Raw genomic sequence first — 21,472 nt, forward strand, 5'->3', positions numbered from 1 at the left:
TTATTCAACATTTTTCCGCTCCGAGTAAAGTCTTGCGTATTTACCAGGGTAAGAATATCTCATTATACATTTTAGGCTCAAATGCTAGCCTGTATTTTAGACTTAATTTTCCTATATTTTTAGAGTTTTCTTCACACAATGCACGCCTTGCGATCCCCAAAAGATCATTTAGGAGGGGAAGAGTAACTGTGTGATATGTGCAATGTGAAAACAGGAACTTAATATGAATGATTTTAATATGATTGAAACAATCATATTATTTAAATAAATCATATTTAATATGATGTTGAAACAATCCATTCAACGTTGTCCCAATCTCCTTCATCGAATTGCAAAATTAAGATCTGAATAGATAATCAATGAAATTTATAAAAGACAGATATTATGTAACCAAAAGCAAATTAAAAAAAAAAAAAAAAAATTAATGATAATATATCTCTTGACTGAAAAACTAGTGCTGATACTACAGACAATTCGTTGCAGTACCAAGCCAACTCTGACCATTACAGCCCTGCTTGCACCTCCTTTGTCCCCCATCTATTCTAAGCTTCACTCTTTACTCTTATCTATCACTAAAAAGTGCTTTCAAATGACCCCCATTCACCACACTTTGAGGACGACCGCTCAGACTTATTCCGAAAATACCTTTTTTTTTGCAACGCATCATTCTTCATTAGATAAATATTAAACAATTCGTGCTAACAAAATGTGAGTAACGAGTGACCCGGTTCAATAGTAACTGAAACTTTAAAAAAAAGTGTTTTGATAACAACAGTGACACGCATGAAAAATCAACTATGTGTGTTTACTTGAATCATATAAAGTGCATTATGTCAATGTTGCTAATCAAAAGTTACGACCCTGAGACAATTTGCCAAATTTTTGAAAAAGGAAAAAAAGTAAATCGATCTTGACTAGAATTATTTTTCAGTATATTAAAGAACCCTGATGTAAAGGTTCCAATCTCTTGTGTACAAAAATGTGCAATTTTAATTTTTGAAACAAGTGTCTTAATAAACTATAAGGAGGGACTTGGTTAAATAGATACCAGAACTCTAAACAAAAAAAAATGCCTTACTTTAATATCCTCCTCCATATCCTCTAAAGTTTCATCTTAATATTCATAGCGTTTTCGGATATAACCAAAACATTTACTACCCTTGCCCGGGGACTGATTGGTTGTCTTCCCCAAAGGCGTAGTTACTTGACCTTAAGACTATTTTGAACTAAATTGCTTGTTCAAAATTTTAATCTATGTAGGCAATATGGCTGGCAGTCTCCGACTACTGTTCATCATCTAACTCAACATGTGCAGAAAGGTTCAGCTTAATACCCTCAGACGAAATTGAATTATTGCAGATCCTTCTTTTTGATAAACTGGATGCACATAGTGCCTTTAATTCTAGCATAAAAAACGAAAATTCTCAAGTTTCCTTTAACTCACATAGCCTAGTCAAAACTGTTCTTAAGATTGCTGAAATTCTCGTTTCAAAACCAGTAAGCGCAAACTTTGTTTTGATTTTGCTTGGTTTCTCTCCCTATTTTCTTAGTTTCAGGTTACTACTATAATCTTTTTCAGAGTTCTAGGATAAAATAAGATCCATCCCTAATTTCTTCATAAAACCCTAATATGTTGACAAATAGCAACTTGCATAGCTTACAGCCCTTGCAAAGGGTGCTGGGGGGGGGATGTCAACCCTGAAGAAATAGTTGTTTGAACTTTTGACTCTTTCAAACAGAATTGGTATTTTAAAATTGTCAACAGATGTATTTAATGAGGACAGCGTGGGGGTGGGTTACCCTCCAATCAGTTTGGAATGTCAAGAAGGGCATTAGAACTTTCGACTTTCAATCAAATGTGGTCCCATTCAAATCTTATGCAACCACACCTTCCATAAAATCTGTATGTGTCCACAATGGGCAGCTTCATAACTTACAATATTTGCCGCAGGGTCTTTCAACCAAGGAGGTTGTCAACCTTGGAGGCATAGTTATTTGACCTTTGAAACATGTTAAAAAAATAGCAATAAAAAAAAATGGATTAGATTCATTTGGGGGAAAAGGGCAGGAACCTTTTGATCACTTTTGTCACTTAAAAAAAAAATGGAACTTCCTAGTTCTAATTAAAAGAGCTTCCTTAAAAGTAATTACAGCCAACCCTTTCATAAAAACCTTATTTAATACACTGAACAATGAGCAACTTACGTAAATTACAACCCATTCCTCATGGGTTGAGGGGGATTCTGTCAACGCCAAAGGCTTAATTATTTGGCCTTAGGGCCACCTTAAACAAAGTGACAACATCAAAATTTTGACCCAATAACTGTGGAGAAAAAGCGTGGGAGGAATAGTCCCTCTAGAATCCAGGGCCAGGGGCAACACCACCAGGCTGCTGGTACTATACGTATATATATATATGTATATATATATATATATATATATATATATATATATATATATATATATATATATATATATATATATATATATATATATATAGGATTTTCCTGGCAAAAATAAATGGGTGATATTTAAACTTGAACAAACAGATTCTATCCTGTATAAGAGGCAGTTGCCACCCCTTTTGTACCCCAATCTTTGTAATTGATGTTTGAATAGGGATTTTCTGAACACTTTTCTGGGCAACAAGAATAGGTAGCTGGTACATGCCAATACTTCATTTATAAATTGTCATTCAAAATATTTGTACTGATAATTTTATTATTCAAATTAAATACAAATCAATAAGACCAGCAACTGTCCAGACAATGTCAGAAGATAATATATATTTTATTTTTGAAAAATTGAGGTAGAGAATTTTTGATCTTTCAATAGTTTCCGACCACAGATTTTTCCATCTAAAAATGCAAATTATTGCTGAAAGATAGGACAAAAACCAGATATAGGTAATATATGGCCCCTGAAAATGATAGTGCAGTGCACGCACCAAAACGTTAAATCTTTTTGTGTGGCAAGATCTAAAACTTATGTTTTCTAACAACAAAATCCAACAATACCTAATCAAAGCTAACTGAGCTATCTGACACAGAAATGAACCCATTAGTTTATGGTAAGAAACCATGACTAATATACAAATTTGTCATTCTTAGCGTCATTTTAAAGAAAGGACTTTAGCATCCTGGCAGCTGTTGAGTGTGTTCTATCTTATATGGTAGATTTCTGTTCCACAGAAGACAGCATTGACAGTACAGAACATTTCCAATCTAATACATTTTCAGTACAATTTTTTTGTCTGCTTGCTACACTTATTATTGCATTTTCACCACTTTGAACTGGAATATAATTGTAATCAAAATGAACATCACATCACTACAATTGAATAGTAATAGCTTGAGAAAAACTACTAAAACCAATTTTGGAAATTGTATTTTCTTGAAATGACAATTTTAGCTGCTGAACCAGCCAATTTGATTAACCTCTCAATTGCGCATCCTTGTATAGCACGTCCTTTAGGGTCCAGTAAAAATATTTTTTATAGCATATTTCATAATATTAGTACATCAACTGTGTGAGGCTTCCAGCAAAGAATTACATGCAACATCCCCCTGATCTATCCTGCAATCAAGGAGGAAGGAGCTAAAAAATTTGGCAAGTGAAAGTGGCAAAGCAAGTAGGTACAGTGATTTCCTTCCAAATGAAATTTTAAATGGGTCTCTTTGATATCCCATTGCCCTTCTAGTCATGAAGAAAAAAAAGAACATACATGTGCTACCCTTACAAAAACGTGATTTTCCTTGTTATTCAAGGTAGGAGGTGGAGGGCTGAAGGTTTCCTGAATAGACTTTACAATAATGGCAATTTCAATGCTGTGACTTCCATTTAGATCATATGCAATTTTTGAGGAGTTTGAGGTTGTTTTTGAAAACAAATTTCAACAGTTTGTGGTAATAAACTGTAAGGAGCAATAAGGCTTAATTGCAACCATAATTCTAGTATTCATAACAATACACATCAGAAAATTTAATTTTTATGCTTATTCAAAATATATAAAATCATGCATATACATATATATAATTATGTAGCAGTTTGACTGGCTTGTCAGAAGTGCAAGCACTCAAGCTGCCTGTTTCAAGCAATTTAAGGCATACAGGTTGGTTGTTACCAATTCAGCTCTTCCTGGTAGCTATAGTTCTCTCCTGCACAAGTTTATTACAAATAAACAATTTAGTTTTTTTCATGAGAAAAAAAATCAATGAGAAAATAACCCCACATAGAACAAATTGTCAACATAAGAGCCCATCTCAGTTTCTTTTGTTGAAATGGTAACAGCTTATTAAATGAAAATTGGTAAAGGTGCATCCACAATCAGATCAATATCTATTGATTACATGTTTTTTGTGGGTTGATTGATGGTATACAAAAACATTGCTTGAAGTGATTTTAAAAAGAGGACAAAAATGGAGAAAAAAATTATACCCTGATGAGCAATCATAACATTTTGAAAGTACATGAAATAAGATGTATTATGGATCATTAATAGAGAAGATTGTGTTTGCTTGACCATGTCCTGTGGAAACCAAATGGCCATATCATCAAGGAAATGTTTTTGCCTGTCCTTCTCCCAAATTAATGCAGGCATCATGGTAGTCAATTTAAGAATTGGTGGGCAAGTCTCAAAAAGAGCCATGTAACCATAGGTGGAATTCAAGTTTGGCAGAAAGCCGGAAGGGTGCTGGCTCCAGTTTTCTGGAGAGCTGGCACAATTGGAACTAACTGGAGTCAACTAATGCCCCAATAATCACCCCTGCTTTGAGATTATACCTTCAAAGTGCCTGCTCAATACAAAGAAGCAGTGGATACAGGTTATTTTTTCATGAATATTTTAAGCAAATTGAGAAGAGAGTAAAGAAAATATAAAGGCACACCTTCTACTTACTAAATTTATCTGTTTATGTTAGCCTACTATCACAAATGTTAAGAATTATTCATAAGTGAACACAATTTTATAAAGAATTAGGGCTACTAATTGATGATTGTAATTTTATTTATTTACTACTTTCATTCCAACAGAAAAAAAATAACTGGTGATCAGATATAAACTTGGCATAACAACCATTTGCTATTATGGCCCAGTACCCTGAAAGCTACTTAAAGTCTAAAAGTACTACTCTACTGAAGGAATATTAAAAGATACAATAATTTATTCTTCTTTTTGATAAAATAATCATTGCCCAGAAAATGCACTCTAATCCTCGTTGGGTGAATTTGTAGTCCTTATAAAGTATTTCAGCTATTAATCCTGTCTAAGCAAGTTACAGATCATAGGCCAGGTACTTTGTTAGAGAAGATTGGTACTTATCAGTTATATAGTAAACATTATACAATTTTGATTGCCAACAATGCAAGTATGACACAAGAAACAGGTCAAGCAACTTCTTTATACCCCACAATTATCTTAGGTTTGGTTGCAAAATAAGTTGTAGCTATATTTTATTTAAGTATTTAGTTCATATTTTAATTTGATTTATGGAAACACATTTGGGCTATTTATTTGCACATTGAGGGGAGGGGGGATGTGGCATAGTATATTTTAAATACAGCAATGGTTAGTTTATATACTTAATATATTACCTTAAACCTTAAATTGCAGCTTGGAGCAATCTAAGGATTTGCTATGCTATGTTTTACCCCCCCCCCACCACCCCCTAATGTGCAAATATTTAGAGCCCAAATCTGTTTCTAAACTATTATATATTCATTATATATTTTTTTTTATTTCATTAGTATTAATCAAACTTCACTTCCCAAGTGTTTAATATATAACTTAAGTACCAGAAGTTTTTATGGAGTCTAGAAACTATGTCCCCTTCATCTGTGATTGCATGTAAATTTACCAAAATATTAGACAATGCTATTTGGGACAAAATTAGAAACAATATAGCTAATAGCCTAGTATATTACCACAAATACTGGCCCTAATATGACATTTAAAAAGTGAATTAATAATGTAATGAATTAATAACCTAATAAGCTCTATATAAAGAGCTCACCAAGCTCTACAAAGGACTGGTAAGACTGTGTTTGGAGGTGGGGACCATCCTGGCCACCCCTCAATTCAAAAAGGATAAGGTAGTGCTTGAGCAAATCCAACATAGGGCCACTAAGCTGATTGCCGGTATGGAAAACAAGCCCTAAAATGAACAGCTGAAGGAACTCAACCTCCCCTCTTTAGTCTACAGGCGGAAATGTGGGGATATGATCCAGGCACATAATCTCCTCTCTACCAATCAAGAAAATGAGCTTCTGGAGATTGACCCCTCCCATATAACTCAAGGACACCCAAAACAAATCCACAAAATGCATGCAAAGACTGGACCAAGATGCAGCTTCTTCTCAAACCAGATTGAGAACCTCTAGAGCAACGTCAAGGAGAACACTGTTTCTGCTGAATCAACAGATGGATTTAAACGTCGTCAGGATGCTGAGTGGAGTGACAAACCATTGAGATTTGACTGGGATGCGCCAGAATCTTCCACTAGAATTTAATCAGACACATATGCAACTGTCATCACAAGGAGTGATTCAACAGGATCATAAGTCCTTATTTCACTCCAAGATGTGATTTAAGGTAATTTTAAGGTAAATAGGCCAAATTTTATTATTAATGTATTTCCTAGGTACAATTCTAGTTTTGCCAGGAAATTGGAGGTAAAATAAAGAGTACAGCTACTAACAATGGGTAGAATTCTAACTTAGCTACTTTTTGCTATCTTAGAAAGGGGTTAGGTTACAAAATGAACCTTTCAGGTATAGGTCTACAGACTAAAGTATTTCTTGTGAAGGTGTTTTGTAGTATCTATGACCTTTGAAAATCCTTGTGCTACTATAGTAAAACCTTGTTAAACTGATCTTCTGCTTAAATGACACCTTTCCAAGATAGCAAAAAGCAGTTAAACTAGAATTTAGAATAACATTTAATAGTTCCCCCAAATATTAAGAGCCAATACATTTCTTTTAAATTCTTACAAACCCTAAACTAAATATCAGAATTAGCAAAACTATGAGGCTAAACAAAAACTTTCTTTGAGCCTATTCTGTGCTACAGTAGCCTATAGATATATTTTTGAAAGTATAACTTTTATTAGTATACACACAGCTTGTCCAAGATAATGTTTAGGCTCAAGAAACATAACTATATTTTACTTTCTGAGTAGCTTCACAACTTTGCTCAAACCCAATTTATAAAGTTTTAAAGATATACAAATACATTTCCAAAATTTTGAAAAAAAATAACATTGATATGGCTCAGAATTCTACTCAAATAACAGGAATTGCATTTTCAGAACTAAAGGCAGAGAAAAAACAACTGGTAACTGAAAATTAAGGTAAAATGTTATTTTGTTAAAATTTAAATAGGTATAGCCTAGGTCTGTCATGTAGGCAAATTTCAGGGTCCTCTAAAGGGAGGAGTGGGGATAAGTACTTTAAAATACCTTCCCAGGATATAATTTAGCATATAGGCCCAACCTCAAAAGTTCCATTTTTCTTAACCTAACCCCTTTCCAAGATAGCAAGAAGTCACTAAACTACAATTTTACCCTGAAAGCAATTTAGTTGTACTTCATTCAAGCAGAAGATCTATTTTACAAGTTTACACTTCCATAACACATTTCTTTTCAAGGTCAAGACCCTCTAGAGGGAGAGGAGGTAGGTAATTGAAAATACCTTCACAGGAAATACTTTAGCCTGTGGACCAATCCCTGAAAGTTTCATTTTTCTAACCTAACCCCTTTCCGAGACTGCAATAAGTCAATAAACTAGAATTTTACCTAGAAAACCACTAATGTAAACCTTACGACTTATCTGTTTCTTTGAAACACTATATTACAAATGTTATACTTACAAAAAAAAAGATTATTAAGGATAAATGAAGATTTTAATCATGATCCCTCATACTGGATAATTATTTTTTAATAATGGCCGCTTTAGCTGCTATGGATTGATATAAGTGACGAACTGTTTGTATTAGGCTTTTACTCTAGGTAGCGCTATTCCCTTCCGTTAATTTATAGCTTTTCTGGAGGTAGAAACTTGAAATTTTACTTTTCTTTTATTACCATTTAAAAAAGAAGACTCGGATGACAAACATGTGTCATTTTTTTATTAGAAGAATGACATTTTCATCGATTGTGTCAAGCAACATCAAATTGTGTTATTTTGACACAAAATGTGTCAATTTGGCAGCCCAGTCTGTAATAAGTGTTACCACCAAAGTTTCGTTCGTACCATTTTTCGTACATTGTAATTAAGCGTTATATTTTACGTTACGGTCCTAAAAACGGTACATTTTCGTTATGGTTTTAATTTGTGTTACATTTTTGAATTCAATTCTAGTTCCAAAAATTGTAGGGAGGTATATGGACTATCATCAAGTTCTTTTACCTCTTTGACTCCTTCTTCAGAAAAACTAGACACTGGAAGCACTATTCTCCTCCAGACAGCAAACAATAAGTACTTACTATTATATATATACAATAATAAAATATTATTGATAGCTGGAAGTGTGGTTACCTAAGCTGATCCTAGGTAGCGCTATTCCCTTCCGTTAATTTGTAGCTTTTCTGGAGGTAGAAAATTGAAATTTTACTTTTCTTTTATTACCATTTAAAAAAGAAGACTCGGATGACAAAAATCTTTCATTTTTTTATGAGAAGAGTGTCATTTTCATCGATTGTTTTATTGTGTCACGCAACATCAAAATTGTGTTTTTTTTTACACAAACTGTGTCAATTTGGTAGCCCAGGCTGTAATCAGTGTTACCATCAAAGTTTCGTTTGTACCATTTTTCGTACATTTTACTTAAGCGTTATATTTTACGTTACGGTCCTAAAAACGAATATTTTCGTTACGGTTTTTAATTTGTGTTACATTTTTAAATTTGGTTCTAGTTCCAAAAATTGTAGGGAGGTATATGAACTATCATCAAGTTCTTTTACCTCTTTGACTCCTTCTTCAGAAAAACTAGACACTGGAAGCACTATTCTCCGCCAGACAGCAAACAATAAGTACCTACTATTATATATATACAATAATAAAATATTATTGATAGCTGGAAGTGTGGGTACCTAAGCTATCTGTCCCAAGCATTTTTAGGCCACTAGTCCGGCCGGTATCTTTTCGGCTCTTCCTACTAACTCCCGCTCTCTTTTGCAGAATCAAAATCTATGCATAAATTATCTCCTTTAAAATTGACTTTTTCATGATTTAAACATCACTAAAAAACTATAGGACACCAAAGTTGATTTTATTAAGAGGTAACAAATTCAAAGGTAGCTTTCAAACTTATGTTACAAATTAGCATGTTTTTTTTTTTATTATTGTGGAAATCATCTTTGGATAGAGGGAATGGATGAATTGCTAGGCTTAAAAAAATATCGTTTGAACCCAGGAGGCAAACATTTTTCCATTGACCAAACCCCTAATACATTTTGTAAACGCCTTGTTTATTATTCACCTTTATTATAGTTCTTTTAATCTTTTCCTATGATTTTCATTGTCGTTCTTTTTGTTTCTTGTCATCTGACAGAAATTTAGATGGCTATAACATATTTAATATCGCTCGTTATTCGTAGGTTAAAGTCAGATATCAGATATACATTTATTAAGAAAAGAAAACAAACACTATTCGCCATTCGCCTGCCAAGAAATGTAATTGGCTTGCAAGGGCAAGCGAGGCTATCACCCTCAGCTAATTAAAACCACATTCCTATCACACTTCTCAATACAAGAGAAACTCAACTGATGAAGGAAGAAAGGGAAAAAAGAGAAAGAGGAAAAAGACAAGAAGAAGACAAAACAAAAAAATTAACAGAAAAAAAATTAACAGCAAGTAAATCAGGGAAATGCCTTGAATAGAATGACAACCTGGAACGGGTCTTACATAAAAATTATTCACGAGATAAAAGAAACTTCTTTACGCGTGACTTGAAAGCCAGAAGACTAGGCACATTTTTCACACCCTCGGGCAAAATATTCCAAACATGGGGACCATAATGGGGAATCACAAAAGATGCCCGAGTAGTACTCCTAAACTCATGGGTTAAGTTATCAGCTTTTCTTGCATTATGATCATGACGGTCTCTATTAAAAGTAAAAAGATTTTCAAAAGCAGGGGTGATCAGGCGATTCAAATATTTATACGAGAAAATTGCAACTTGGTAATCATGAATTTGGTATACATCCATTAACTTATTCTTTTTAAAATGCTCATGAGCAGGAACATCATCAGAATCATAAAATTCCGATAATAATTTTACAGCTCTATTCTGAAGTTTTTGTACTCTTTTGAAACATGTTACAAAATCACTTCCACATACAGAGCAGCCGTAGCTAAAATATGGACAAAATATAGAAAAATAAATCCTTTTTGGAACCTTTTTTGGGACTCGATTTTTAATTCTTCGCACCACCCCAAGATCTCTGCTTAATTTTTCAGCTATAGCATTTGCATTGCAATTTTATTCGTTGCAATTGAATAAATACAAGACTCAATTCCAAAAAGAAGGTATTTTCAACACTAAAATGGTTGAGTACCCACAAACATTCTGTCTGAGCAAAAATATCAAGTCAATATGCAAAGAAACCAAAATATGACTATGCTACTAAAAATATTATTAATCTTAAATGTGTGTCTACTATCGAGAGATAAATGAATCAAAAGTGTTTAGGATATCTGTCACTATTCTCTTTTTTCTGTATTGCTTAATAATCCTTTGAGAATGACTGTCACATCTTTAAAAGCATATCCCCCAATCAATTATTAGAAAAAAGGGGGATGTTCTCAGATTTCCAATAAGACTTTTTTTTACACACACCAATGGTCTATGTGGCAAAGTTATCAATCTCTTGATTATTTTCTTTCATCCGAGATAATATACAGAGCTGGGGACGAATCATCCAACCCTTCATATAATTTCTTTAATATTTCTATGGGTACTTACTAGACAATAGGATAACTATGGCCGACCTTATAGAGTTACAATGACGCTAGGACTCGAACACCTGTGTCCAAAGGATATAGAAATGAAATTTCACTGTGTCAACTACAGACATTGAATCAATTAACACACTTTGATTAGTTTTAGGTGAATTCCTAATTTTACTCGAGCTTAGTTTTTGAATAAAATTTGAAAAATTCGATCGAAGCTAATTCGAAGAAGTTGTAAAGTGAGCCCTGAAAAAAAAATATATCCAGTATATGCACCAATGGAGCAGAAATAAAATGCTTGATATAACCAAGTAAATTCGATAGGGACTATTGAGAACGTTGTAATGCTACTTTCTGTCAAAATAAACCCGAGCTTAAATTGATTTTAGCCACAAAGTACTTTGTATACCAGACATGATGTACACTTTAATTAATCCTCTATGGTTTCTAATAAGGTTCGAGCAAAATTTTATTATTTATTAGCAGTATTATATTATTTATAACCTGAATGAGGGTATTTTTGTTTTTTCACGTCTAATGGACAGCCTTCTATCTACTTTCTCTGGACAGTCCTCTATCAGGTACTTGAGAAGAGCAGATACGTAATATATTGTAATGTATACTGTTAATACTTTGTTCAGTAAAACAGACAAAAAAAGAAAAACGGTACAAAAATGGTAAACATCACAAAACTAAACGAGAGCGGTCAAACCCAAACCTTTTCTCTTTACAGAACAACTGTGCATGGTTAGCAAGGTATTTTATTTATGACCCGTTTTTCATAAGCTTTGGGATTAATACAATCTTAGGAAGCAAATTAATCTGATTTTTCGACAATTTTTAAAATAAATGGATATTTTAAAATTCTGATCAAATGTCTCCAAAGGTTAAAAATGGGAAGGTAGAAAAAAGGGCTGGTCAGCCTCTAATCACTTCCAACTCATTAAATTTCTGATTTTCAACTAAATGATCCCTCAAGTTTCTTTGATTAGACCTCTTACAGAGAGTAACTGGTTTGACATTATATTACATGTACATGACCAGCTATATGGAGCTGCCTCTTTTTTATCAACAATTAAATTTTAACAAGTTCACGGATTTTCTCCATCATTCTTAAGGCTTTCAATTTAATTTACTCGTGATTAATTTCTTACTGTTAAAGAAAAAAAAATATTTACAATAGGGTGAATTACTGTTACCCATAGGAATTTTTTGACGGAAAGAATTAATTTTTCAATCAGGCCAATTTTTTTGGGAGGCTGAGACCTGAAAAAAAATTTTGGAGCCAAAGTACCATATTTTTTCTGAATAACTTCTTCTAAGGAGGGCTGAACTTTTTTTTCTTGTGGATGACCTTGAAGTGACCGTTCTGCACATTAAGGTAAAATACAGCAATTATTACAGATATCAGACGAGCGTCCTGAACTTTCAATGCAGAGTCATAAATTCCACCTAAATGTAAAGTTCAGACACATGAGATTTCGAAAAAACCTTAAGAATTTGGGAAAATCTTTGGGGGACTTACAATTACAAGAAGTCTGATCTGTTGCAACGACTTTCTGTGTAAAATAAACGGCATTACGCAAGAAGACGGCAATAGTATTCAGGCTTACACAGAAGTTTTCAAAATTTACTGCTCAGCTTTTTAATTTTCAACCCAGAAAAAAAAATCGATTGCTTTGAGATAAAAGAAATGTAAAAAATTTTTTATAGAGAATAGCAATAAAACTTAAAATCGACCCCAGATATAGAGGACGTTTGTTGACCCCAGTTATAAAGGACGTTTGTTCCTAAATAAAGTTTGGGCGTTAAAATACCCAAACGGATGACTTTCTCCCTCGAACGTAAAAGATTATTACGAATAGAGAAGAAAAAATAGAGATGTCTTACGAAAAGAGATGTCTAGTTAATAAAATTTAAACAAATTTACGTCATTACTTTTGCAATTTTATTGCTATGTTATTGGCAAGAATTCAGTATTTCTCACAAAAAATACACCTTCATAATTTTCATTTCTTGGGCTTCAACCCTTTAGGAGGTCTACATTAAGATTTATTGGTTTTAATGTATTTATTTTTACATTGTTATAACAATAAAAAATAAATAAACCAAACCCTGGGTTTTCAACCCTACTCAGGTTAATTACTATTCGTTTAGAGTTTGGCTCACTTATTTATTTTAATTTCTGTTTTATTTGGGTTTCATTAATTTATTGATGGATGATAAGGAATTGCCTTTCCTGATAAAGTTTACTCTTAAAATTCTGCTGTTTTCAGTCATACTGGTATTGATCGTGATTGAACTAGCACTGATCACATTGGTGCCCCAATCTTAAGAGCCAAAAGCCAATTTTATCCAATCAAATAAGTTTTGGGAATACAATCTCGAGGGTGAAAAGGTAATTTTTAAGTCAACTAGAATATAAATATATGATGGATAAGAACAATCCAATTAATTTAAAACATGCTTTTTCAAATAATAAAAGATATTTAGATGATATTTTGGTCTTAAATTGTAAGGATTTCATTGATATTTCTAAAAATATATATCCATCCGAGCTTATTCTTGAGCCTAGTCATGGCGCTGGTCATGAAGATCATTTCTTAGATTTAAATATTAATATTTGTGATAATAATAAATTAAGTTTTAAAATGTATAATAAAACGGATGATTTTGATTTTGAAGTGATTAGTTTCCCATTCCCTGAAAGTAATATACACTCAAATATCACATATTCAGCGTTTTTCTGACAGTTACTTCGTTATGCAAGGATTTGTAGTAATTATATTGATTTTAAAAATAGATGTAAAATATTAAGCCAAAAATTGATATCAAGAGGTTTTTCTGCAAATAAATTAACTTGGCAATTTAAAAAATTTAGTTTTCATTATAACGAACTTTTAAATAAATATCAAAAGAATTATCTAGAAATACTTAAAGAAATTTTCAACTGATTTTGGAGGTTCGAGAAATGTTGTCGCAGCTCCATTTATTTTGAATTGTGTTTCTAATTGAGCGGATTTTCTTAAAAATTAGCCACATGGTAAAGATGAATTCTGTAATTGTTTAGTTCATTCAGGTTTTTTGCAATGTGTTAATATTTGTGATTTGGTAAAATTTATAATATTTAGTTTACCTATTGTTGCTAAAGGGAGGGATATATTAACAGGATAAGCTTGTTTTGGTTTTACTTGGTTGTTTTATATTTGCTGTTTTTTTTCTTTCATAGGCATGTATTTTGGAGGTGATACCTGACGCGGGGATGCCATGGATATTCTGTGGTAGCCACAACACTGTGCTGGGTAGAGAATTTAGGGTGGCGAAACCCTATATAGGCCAGTGTATTCTCCTGATGAGCCCTTATGTTGGGTGTTGCCTCTGAATTATTTGTCTATATTATTTTTTCTATTGTTTGGTAAATGACGACTTATACTTATTGACGACATGACTGCCTGTCCATGGATTATTCTTTATGGTTGATTGTGTGTGGCTATGCTGTTTGACCTATGTGATTGTATGGATGAGTAGGGTTAAGGCCTCATTCAAGTGCTGGTCTATATTAATCACTAATTTAGGAAAACAGTCTTCCTTTTCTCCTTCTGTCTCTTTTTTTTTTTTTGTGTTTGTGCTGTTGCATTGGTGATTTCTCTTTTCATGATATATATATATATATATATATATATATATATATATCCATATATATATATATATATATATATATATATATATATATATATATATATATATATATATATATATATTTTTAACTAATACGCCACCCCAACACCTAGTTGGTGGGGGCGCTTCGCCCTCCCCCCCGCACGTCAGTCGTTACACGCCATTGTAGTTGTGTCCCACCTGTATATATATATATATATATATATATATATATATATATATATATATATATACATATAGGTTTTTAACTACGTAAAACTTGCGAATATACAACATTCTTCGCTGTCCCATTGTCTGTGCATATAAATAGATTGTCAGGTTTACCGACTCTTGAACATGCAACATATAATTGTCCATTGGAAAAACAATCCGTATTCAAATCTATACCTCATGATTCTAATGATTGCCCTTGAGCTTTGTTGATGGTGATTGCTAATCGAACATTCTCTGTGAAATTCTATTTCACATTCTCTGTGAAATTCTATGAATTTCAGAACATTCTCTGTGAAATTCTATGAAATGCTCTGTGAATTGAACATTCTATGGTTGATTGTGTGTGGCTATGCTGTTTGACCTATGTGATTGTATGGATGAGTAGGGTTAAGGCCTCATTCAAGTGCTGGTATATATTAATCACTAATTTAGGAAAACAATCTTCCTTTTCTCCTTCTGTCTCTCTTTTTTTTTTTTTTGTGTGTTTGTGCTGTTGCATTGGTGATTTCTCTTTTCATGATATTTTTATATATATATATATATATATATATATATATATATATATATATATATATATATATATATATATATATATATATATATATATATATATATATGTGTGGTTCTTCACCTCATCGTGGAAAATTGGCTCATTATATGCCTGAAAATAAGAAAAAAATTAAGATTTTGTAATTTCATACGCTTAATGAAATTTATTATTTAAATCTTTATTGTTTAGTATGAAACTAATTTATGCATTTGCTTGAATATGATTTTTGTTTTTTCGGGTTAGAGGAGGGGTACAAAATTCCAAAACAGGCAAAAAACGTGCTATAATAAAAATATGGTGGAAATTGTAAGACAAATTAGACTTTGGATAATAGGGGAGCCTGAAATTATCAATGGCTTACCATTATATGCATTTAAAAAGTAAGACATTTGTTAAAATAAAATAACAATATTAAAGGAAAAGAAATAATAAGAAATTCTTTAGAAATGAATAAAACCTAATATAATTAGGTTTAAAAAAATCTAGTTTTTTAAACCTAGGCTTTGATTTGAAGGTTTAATTTGTTTTTCATGTTGTAGTTAAAATTTTAAACACAACGGAACTGAAAATTCTCTTTCCCTTTACTTATACGTCAATTGAAGAACTGAAGTATAATTTCACTTTGAGAAGTGATGTATGTTCACTTTTTGAATGAGGCTACTACTGCCTCCCTCAAATATCCGTTTCCTACATTTAAATTTAAAAATCATGAAACAATGCTTCCCTGAGACTACACACCACTTCTAATATTGACTGGAAGGTAGGGGAGATTGTAACATCGAAACAATCTTATCAATATCATGGGTTTCAAATGAATAATGTGAGTATAACAACTAATAACCTACTAATAATAATTCACTGCAGCACCAGGCCACCAGAGGCCAACACAGCTGCTCACATTCTTCATCCACCCCATTTCGTTCAAGACTTTACTTTTATTACCCCTCCCACAAGCATTCGACTTCCTTTAAAATCTTCCTTTCTACCTCTTCCCACTTCATTTTGAGATATCCTGCTTATCGTCCAGCTCCAGATAGATGGTGAGAAAGGACGATCGTAAGGATATATTCCACAGAAGTGACGTATTAAATTTATAACTAGTGTGTAATACTACTTTTTTTGTAGATACGAGAATTTTGTATACCTTCGTACCCCCTATACCCTAAAGTCGGATTTTTTTTCAAATCTGAAATACACATTTTTTTGAGTTGAGCTTTGAAAATCTTAGCCTATATTAGTCGGTTTAGCGAAACAGCTTTAAATATATTCACACAATAAACTATTAAAATTCCTTCTTCATGGTATCGTTTTTCTTTGCATATTTCCTATGCTGATAGAATGAAATAGCTCAACCGGATCCGGTCCAACAAAGAGCTTTGGTTTTATTGTGATGGAACCGCGTAAATTCATCCCGAATTTAATTGTTCCAATACCCTAAACATAAAAGAATTTTTTTAATTCTTTTCATAGATTTTACATACAAAAAGACTAGACTATATTTTTCATATAATTATTTTTTCCAGATATTAAGGAGGCCCTAGACAGTAAATCATTTTGATCAAAAGCTTGCGTCAGTCCATTGACTCAAGCATGATCAAACAGTTCTTGGTAACGAACTGTAATAGGGAGCAACCCGGCTCAATAGTAAACGTAACTCTAAAAAACGGAATTTCGGTGCTAAAAGATGCATCAAAAGAATCGAATTTTTATGCTGATTTTAAATACATAAGTTTAATCAAATTTAGTCTTTGTCATCAAAAGTTGCGAGCCTGATAAAATTTGCTTTATTTTGGATAATAGGGGGAAATACCCCCTAAAAGTCATTGAATCTTAACAAAAATCACAACATCGCATTCAGCTTATCAGAAAACCTTGTAACAAAAATTTCAAGCTCCTATCTACAAAAATGTGGAATTTCGTATTTTTTGCCAGAAGACAGATCACGGGTGCGTGTTTATTTTTCCAGGGGTCGTCGTATCGATTAAGTAGTCCTAGAATGTCAAAAGAGGGCTCATTCTAACGGAAATGAAAAGTTCTAGTACCCTTTTTAAGTGACCAAAAAAATTGGAGGGCACTTAGGCCCCCTCCCACGCTCATTTTTTCCCAAAGTCAACGGATCAAAATTTTGAGATATCCATTTTGTTCCACATAGTTGAAAACCATAATAACTATGTCTTTGGGGATAAATTACTCCCCCACAGTCCCTGGGGGAGGGGCTGCAAGTTACAAACTCTGACCAGTGTTTACATACAGTAATGGTTATTGGAAAGTGTACAGACATTTTCAGGGGGATTTTCTTGGTTGGGGGTGGGGTTGAGGGGAGGGGGATATGTGAAAGGATCTTTCCTTGGAGAAATATGTCATGGGGGAAGAGAAATTCAATGAAAAGGGTGCGGGATTTTCTAGCATTACTATATAAGGAGTAGCATTAAAACTTAAACCGAACAGAGATTATTACGCAAATGAGGGGTTTTAAAAATACTTTAGCATAAAGAGCGAGGTATTTAGGAGGAGATAAATACCTCACTCTTTATGCTAAAGTATTTTTAGTGATTTCAACTATTTATTCTACGGCCTTTCTGATTCAGGGATCATTCTGAAAGAATTGGGACAAAACTTAAGATTTAGCGTAAAGAGCAAGGTATTAACGAGGGGGCAAACCCCCTCATATACATAATAAAAATATATCAATATAAAAGTTTGTTATGTAAGATAATTCTTAAGTTACGTATATTTTTTACTAATAAAAACGTTCGTTAAAAATTAAAAGTTCTAGTTGCCAAACTGGCAACTAGTTCAAAAGTAGTTGCCAAAAGTTCAAATTGGAGGGCAACTAGGCCTCCATCCCCACCCCTTATTTCTCAAAATCGTCTCATCAAAACTAAGAGAGTCATTTAGCCAAAAAAAGAATTAATATGCAAATTTCATTTTAATAATTTATGTGCGGAGAGCCAAAATCAAACATGCATTAATTCGAAAACGTTCAGAAATTAAGTAAAAAAAACTAGTTTTTTTAAACTGAAAGTAAGGAGCGACATTAAAACTTAAAATGAACAGAAATTACTCCGTATATGAAATGGGTTGTCCCTTCCGCAATCCCTCGCTCTTTACGCTAAAGTTTGACTTTCTGCCACAATTCTACTTTTTAAAACAATTAAAAACTTTAGCGTAAAGAGGGAGGGATTGCGGAGGAGAGAACCCATTTCATATACGGAGTAATTTCTGTTCGTTTTGAGGTTTAATTTCGCTCCTTACTTTTATTTCAAAAAACTGTTTTTTTTTATTTGATTTAAATAAAAAACTAGTTTTTTTTTTAACTGAAAGTGAGGAGTGACATTAAAACTTAAAGCGAACAGAAATTACTCCGTCTATGAAGGTGGCTGTTCCTTTCTAAACGCCCCGCTCTTTACGCTAAAGTTTGACTCAGTCTCTCAATTCTTCTTTGCAAAACAGTAAAAAATTGGGAATCAATTTGATCCCCAAGCCATTTTCAGGATATTACAGATTCGTCTCTCAAATCATCTGGCGTTTCAATTTGACGACTTTTGATTTATCTTTACAACTCCTTTAGGAAATTATAGTGCGAACTATAGTGTGTTGGAGTTGACATTGTAAGCTATTAAATAGAAAAAAACAAACAAGTTTTTTCAGCTGAATATAAAGAACAAAATTTAAAATTAAAACGAAAAGAAATCATTACGTATACGAGGGGGTCCCCCTCCCTCGTCAATACCTCGCTCTTTATGCTAAAGCTGAAATATTGTCCCAATTCTGTAAGAATTACCCGTGAATCAGAAGAGTCATTTAGTTAGAATAAATAGCTCTTTTGAAAGTACTAAAAAAAACTTTAGCGTAAAGAGTGAGGTATTGACGAGGGGGCGCATCCCCTCATACAAATAATAATTACAGTTCGTTTTAAGTTTTAATGTTGCTTCTGACTTTCGGTTCAAAAAACTTGTTTTTTTATTCAATTTCCGATCATTTTTAAATAATACTGGGAAATCTGGCGCCCCTTTACGGAAACTTCTCTTCTCATACGAAAAGATTCTCCCAAGTAACCCTCACCCCTACCCCCTCCTCCACTATAAATAAAAAATCCTCCTGAAAACGTCTGTATGCTTCCCAATAACCAATTTTTTATATAACAATTCTTTATATACAATGAAGTTCCACATTTTTATAGATAATAGCTTGAAACATCTACAGTTGGGTTCTCTGATACGCTGAATATGATGGTGTGATTTTCGTTAAGATCGTATGACTCTTAGGGGGTGTTGTTCCCTATTTTCCAAAACAATTTTGCAAATTTTCCTCAGGCTCTTAACTTTTGCTGAGTAAGACTAAATTTGATGAAAATTATATATTTAAAATCAGCATAAAAATCCAATCCTTTTCATGTATCTATTAGCATCAAAATTCCGTTTTTAGAGTTTCATTTACTATTGAGCCTGGTCGCTTCTTACTACAGTTCGTTACCACGAACTGTTTGATTCCGAGCATTGGAGCAAAGAGGGTTATCTTAGTCAGATTAACCGTGGGTTTTAATTTGTTTTCGAATAAGCCTTGGGCCTGACCGGAACATAAAGAAACATGTTAATAAAACAATTCTTACTTCACATTGCCCAGTCCTACTTAACATATGTCGTAGGCGGTGAATCTTATCTTCACTATTTTCCCTGTATTTCCAGTTTTTCTATAATATTTTTAAATATTTGTGTCTATTCTCTAGTTCTTGAAAATTGTTTATAAACAAACAAAATCGTCATCTAACCTAATAATCTAAATTTATAAGTATTTGTCTTTTAATATGTTTTAGTGAGAACTATTGGATGGGACTGAGGGCGATTAATTGCATACATAGATTATTTAAAAATGGAAAAATGCATTTGCACCCATGTTTATTTTTCAGAATTATGTGAAAAAAAAAACAAAAAAACAACTGTACAACAGTGAATGAAGTGGAGATATGGGATTTTCCCCTTGCGAAATGTGTTAACTAGGTTTTTCCCCTTGCGAAATGTGTTAACTAGGTCCTCCCCCTTGCGATTTTTGCATATTATGAAATAAGATGTGTCTTTATAACATGTTTCCTTATGTTCTGGTAAAACCTTATGTTAAAAGGAAAGTATTGAGGAAAGTATACATAGTATTTTACCTCCGTTTTGAGTTTTAATGTTGCTAATAACTTTCAGTTAAAAACGTTTTTTTTTTGTTTTTTAATTTAACTAAGGCTAAGAGCAGTAAGATGAAAATTTATGAAGTATATGAATACGCAGGTTATCAAAAGGAGATATCGGCAATGTCATAGCAACGGCTAATTGAATTGAAACATACAGGACTTGACAAGACCTGAATGACAAGACAATTTTGAGAAGGTAAAGTGAACATAATTTCAACACACCGTTTGCATACATGTTGTCAGAAGGCCGAGTCAGCAATATCTTAGGAACATTCTCAAGATCGGAACATAATTTCCACTTTACTGCAAACAAAATACATTTAAAATGCTTTCACTTTGTTAACTTTAATAACTCACAATTATTAAGTGTTACGCATATTATATATTATTATATAAAAGACTTGTTATAAATTTATATTAAACTGACACTCCTTGTCCATTTGTGTAATTGATCAAAAGCTAGAAACGGAAGAAAATTTTTCTAAGCCTCAGAAGGAAGGCGGAAAGCTTCAATAAATAAAAGATTTTAATGAAAATTACACTGCGAGTTTTGACATATCAGAGAGCACTACTAAAGTTTCAAGCTTCGATCTACAAAAACCTAAAAGAAAATTTTTATCTCTAAAAGAGATAATATAAATCGACTCTCACCCTAATAGATGATATTCAATTTTACACAATTCAAAGGGCTGATAAATTAATGGCATAAATTAATGAGCGCAAAAATGTGCTACTTCTAATTCTAATAAAAAAAAAAAAATGACAGATTACAGGATTAGGATTTTGAGCGAGATCGCCTTTCCAACTGATTCAATCTTTTCATCAGGGTCCCTTACTTAATACATGACTCTAGGAATGGCAAGTACTGAGTATATGACAAGCCCTAAGAATACGAAATAAAAAG

General features: G+C 32.7%; 1 long non-coding RNA gene across 1 annotated transcript in view; it reads right to left on the reverse strand.

Annotated features, from left to right (window-relative positions):
* Window positions 1-7,974, reverse strand: part of LOC136028897 (uncharacterized) — a 35,050-nt gene extending 27,076 nt beyond the window's left edge. The window contains exon 1 of the long non-coding RNA XR_010617904.1: window positions 7,865-7,974. This is a non-coding gene — a long non-coding RNA (uncharacterized LOC136028897). The remainder of the gene's footprint in view (window positions 1-7,864) is intronic.
* Window positions 7,975-21,472: the final 13,498 nt, after the last annotated feature.

Source organism: Artemia franciscana, chromosome 7, assembly GCF_032884065.1.
Source record: "Artemia franciscana chromosome 7, ASM3288406v1, whole genome shotgun sequence".
Taxonomy (NCBI): Eukaryota; Metazoa; Arthropoda; class Branchiopoda; order Anostraca; family Artemiidae; genus Artemia; species Artemia franciscana.